This window comes from Elephas maximus, chromosome 7 (assembly GCF_024166365.1).
Source record: "Elephas maximus indicus isolate mEleMax1 chromosome 7, mEleMax1 primary haplotype, whole genome shotgun sequence".
Taxonomy (NCBI): Eukaryota; Metazoa; Chordata; class Mammalia; order Proboscidea; family Elephantidae; genus Elephas; species Elephas maximus.
The window spans coordinates 113134615-113139532 of NC_064825.1; the positions used below are offsets into that span (position 1 = coordinate 113134615).

General features: G+C 35.9%; 1 pseudogene; it reads right to left on the minus strand.

Annotated features, from left to right (window-relative positions):
- Positions 1–2914: 2914 nt before the first annotated feature.
- On the minus strand, positions 2915–3832 carry LOC126080757 (olfactory receptor 1013-like; annotated as a pseudogene).
- Between the last annotated feature and the right edge of the window lie 1086 nt (positions 3833–4918).

The following is a 4918-nucleotide window of genomic DNA, read 5'->3' on the forward strand; positions in this document are numbered from 1 at the left end:
CTTGGGCTCCTCATTCAGTGATATAACTTTGGCCACTCTGCTGGACTGGGTGATTGACCCAATTTCCAGAGGAAAATTATCTGTGCTTCAAAATATAGTCAAGAAGGACTATGTTTGGAAGCCAAGGGATTTAGCTGTTTATCTCTTAGCATTCCTTTAGCACTTCTTTTCGAAGATAAAGTGTGGCCGCCCAATAAAGACAGGAGAGGAAAGTCTCAGGTCTCGATAGAGTGAAAATTTGAAACACCTTACCAGTAAACATTCCCGTTCAGCTGAGATTCTGGAACAGAGTAAATGGACCAGAATCATGGAAGAAGACAGGTAGATGGTGGTTTGCATTTGTAATCATAGTAATAGGTAGTTAGAGTAGTGGTTAGAGTTTCAACCATCTCAACTGTATAGATTCTTGCTACTTTACTGCCTTTTGCTAGAGACAAAGTTGACAGTTAATATAGGAACCTATACAATATGACTTTGGGAATACCACATGGCCTGCTATCTGGGAATGCCCCTGCTCAAGTTTTATTCTGTAAGAGACACTACACTTTGTTCATTTTCTTTATTGAACTTTTCAGGTCAAGAGATTTTTTTTCCTTTATTTTACATAAGGAGAACATCCATAAATAATTTGAATAGGGAAGAGTTAACATAGTAAACCAGTCATCCTTTGAAATGTCTGTTTACAAGATTTTGAGAGCACTCCCACCATTCACAGAAATAATAAAAATGGTTCAATTTGTCTAAGCTCTTCATAAAATGTGGTTGATGCTGAACATTTATTTTGTTTCTTTGAGTCTGAATTTTTGGTACATGCTAAGCAGGCTGTGTTTGGCAACATTTCACATGTTTCACAAGGTGTTGCTCAGAGAATTGGTACAACCTGTGTGACGCTAGAAGACCCTTTGAAGATTGTGCCTGGTTTCCCCTGGGCCCACCTCATGTTCCTTTTCCCTTTGCTGACTGTGCTTGTTATCCCTTTGCTGAAATAAATAATAGCTGTGAGTTTGACTATATACTGAGCCCTGTGAATTCTTCCAGTGAATCATCAAGCCTGAGTGTGGTCTTGGGGATCCCCAGGACACAGCTGTACTGTGTCTCAGGTTTAATTTACATAATTCACATACCTAAAAGGCAAACATGGAAAACATCTGCTGTTGAGAATTTAAACATCATCACCTATAATTGGATTAGTCAAATTCCTTTACAAGTTTATACTGTAATTACAAATGAGTCTGACATATTCTTTTGTACACTTCAAAACACAAACAACAGAAGAGACATTCCCAACACAGTGACTAAAAATTTATTGCTAAACTTACATTTAAATGCATTTAAAACGTATTCTAAAACATCAGGGGTATGTGTCTACTTAAATTTTTAGTTTAAATTTCTTTATCTTTCTAAGATTATTACTATCCTTACATTTTTTTCTTTCTAGGGTTTTAGTAATAGTATTCAAACATAATTATGCCATGGAGATAACCTCTCCAAACACATAATAATATGAACATACTTAGTGTTTCTGGTGTTTCCCTCTGAAATGACATATTTCTAGTTTCAATTGGTTGGCATTAAATAACCAATTTTCTTCCACTGTAACATAACAATTTGACCTGTTAATGTTATTTTAAAATAATGTGTATTTTATAAGAATTTTATTATCTTTAGTGGGAAACAGAGAGATCTTACGTCTTAGAAAATACAAAGCTGAGCTGGCAGAAACAGCTATTGTTTTTAAAACGTTCTCTAGGTAAAGCATCTTGGAATTCCACTGTTTCAATTTGGGCAGTGTGACAACTGGTACTGATTATATCCTTTCTACCTACATTCCTGATTAATGTGTATGATTGCCAGTGTTGACAGGTGCCATCTGTTCTGCATGGAGTCCTGTTTTTTCTGGAATTGCTTGGTTAACTGGCAGTTCCTTGTATTTTCTTCTTTACTGCTTACTCCAATAGAAACAAGCCCTTATTTTTGCTTTATCGACATATATTAACATTGCCTTACTTTAAAATAATCAATCAAAATGAAATGTAGCGTATCATATTTACCCTTTTCTTGTATCACAATTTTATGTATTCTGTATATAGATTTTTTTTCTTTAGCATACTGTGCACTCATAGACTTTCATTTATCAGGGTGTTTTTCTTCATCATAGTAATTATTTTTTATGCTAATGATTGTGTTTTGATGTTAATAATATTACAATTTGATTGGTAGAAATCTTAGTAAGAGGATTCCTGGGAGTTATGGTGATTCACAAACCTCATACCAATGGCGTTTGACTAACTTTTCCTCATGCAAGAGACACGTAGATTGGTGAGATCATGCATGTACAACCCAATTTATACCAAGGTGATTCCTGTGTGCTCCTGGGTCTATGTGCTAATGTTTATGGAAAAAAAAAAGATATGAAAATGTTTAATTCTGTTAAGAAAAAAAGGTGATGAGTATTGTCTAATTACTAGTCATAGGAAAATATTAAAATTAATTCAGCATATTTGTTCCTTTATCTAGGAAATAACTATGTAGATGCTAGCCTATATGTGTCAGTCTGCCAAAAACTTTCCTATGCTAATGGGACTAGAATATCCTGTTACATTTCTTTATGAAGGCAGAGGTGAGTTTTGGCATTTTAGTTTTTTGTTTGTTTCTAGTTCATCATTTTGGTTGTTTCTAACTGATGGAATTCAATCAAAATCCTTATACTTTATGTTCAAAATTTATTTCCTAAATTGTCCCAATTTTCTTATTGTAGATCCCTTGAAGTATACTGTGTTAAGGTTGCAAAAACTCTTTAACTTGAATATAAGTTTTTTTCATCCTGATGGAGCAAAATGGCAGCTCTGCTTGAGAAAAAAAATAACCTGATGAAAAATTTTCTTTGCATCACCTTAAAGGTGAGAATCTGGATTCATTTAAAGAGTTTATTCAGAGCCTTTTTCATATCCTTATTCCTCAGGCTGTAGATCATAGGATTCAACATGGGGGAGAACACAGTGTAAAAGGTGGAAAGTATTTTGTCCCTATCCATGGAATAGCTAGATTTGGGGCGACAGTAGATGTAGAGAATGGAGCCATAGTATAAGGTGACAGAAATCAAGTGGGAGGAGCAGGTAGAGAAGGCTTTGAGGCGGCCCTGGGTGAAGCGGATCCTCAAGATGGTGGTAATGATGAAGAGGTAGGAGGCGAAGATGAGCACAATGGGGATGATGACATTGGAGGCCAGGAGGAAATACAGTAGAGTCTGGTAGCCATCTTTTCTGCCACAAGCCAGCTTCACCAAGGGAAGTAAATCACAGAAAAAGTCATCAATGATATTGTCACCACAGAAGTTCAAGGCAAAAGTTCTTTTGGTAATGACAGAAGAGTTAATAAATCCACCAAGATATGAGGCTATTACTAAAAATGTGCACAGCTTTATTGACATTGCCTGAGAATAAAGCAGAGGTTTTGAGATAGCCACATAGCGGTCATAAGCCATGGCGGCCAACAGGTAACACTCACTATATCCCAACGCAGCAGCAAATAAGAATTGAGCTACACAGCCAGCAAAGGAGATGCTTTTGTTCTCAGAGATGCAGGTCTTTAGGATCTTTGGGGTGTAGACAGAGGAATACCAGAGATCCAGGAATGACAGATTTCCAATGAAAAAAATACATGGGTGTGTGGAGCCGGGAGTCATTACAGATCAATGTTATGAGCGTGGTATTTCCTACCAAGGTCACGAGTACACACCAAGGAACACCACAAATAGGATCAACTGCATCACAGGGTCTGTTGTGAAGCCCAGTAGGATGAACTCAGTCATAGTGTGATTGTCCCTCTCCATGGCTAAGGGACACCTTAGCTATAAATATACATAGCATTTAATTCCCTCAGCTCATATTAAGGGAAGGCATTCTATATTTCAGGTAGATGTGATGTGGTAAGACTGAATGTATTAGAATGAGGAGATCTGAGTAGGAACCCTGACTTGAGAAAGTAATGGGAGTTCTCTGAGTCTCAATATATTCATTTCAGTAAAATTCATTCGTAGCTGTACAGTCATAACGCTGCTAGAGACCTATTCATTCTTTGCAAAATAATTTTTTTTGTGCCCCGGGCATCATTCTAGGCACAATATTGTCCATTTTTGTTATGGAGCTTTTGTTCTATAGGAAGAGACAGATAATAATTATAAATATAAAAGTATAGAATGATTTGTAGATAATGTTAAATGTTATTAAAAAGATAAAGTAGATAAAAACAAACTGGGAAAGGAGTTAATGGAGTTTAAACACCCAGGGAAACCTTTCTTTCCCTCATTTCCCAGATCGAAATAGGCAAGTTGTTGAGATACCATGAGAGGTAGGAAATTCCCCAGGGTTTACAAAATGATGACATTCTCCTCTTCTGCAAATGGAGAGAAAATTTTCCCCTTCGCTTATCTGGAGGAGCCGTTGGTACAACTGTCATAAATCCCAAGAGTGAGGACTAGATTGGGAACTAGGGTGAAATTTCAGAGTGGAGAGAAATGACCAGATTCATGTGATTATGTCAAATAAATCAAATGTAAAGTCACTGTGACTCTTTCAGGGTCAAAAATCCTGGAAGTTAGCATTATTCTAAAGTATCGAACAGAAGCATTTAGCATCATTCTATGGTAACGAACATTTTTTAATGCCTTCTTTATACTCCTGAAATGAAATTTATAGATCATTTAATGTATTTATAAACATATGTATGTATTTGTATGGAAATATCCTAAGTCTAATAGAAAGTTAAGTAAAAGGAAAATAGTACATAATTATGATCTCGTAATAATTATAATATAGGAATTACATAAAGCAATGCCAATTTAACTATGTAAATGCTGGAATACCTAATGAAACAGATACTTACCCACATATGTAGAATCCTTATGAACACATCTGGG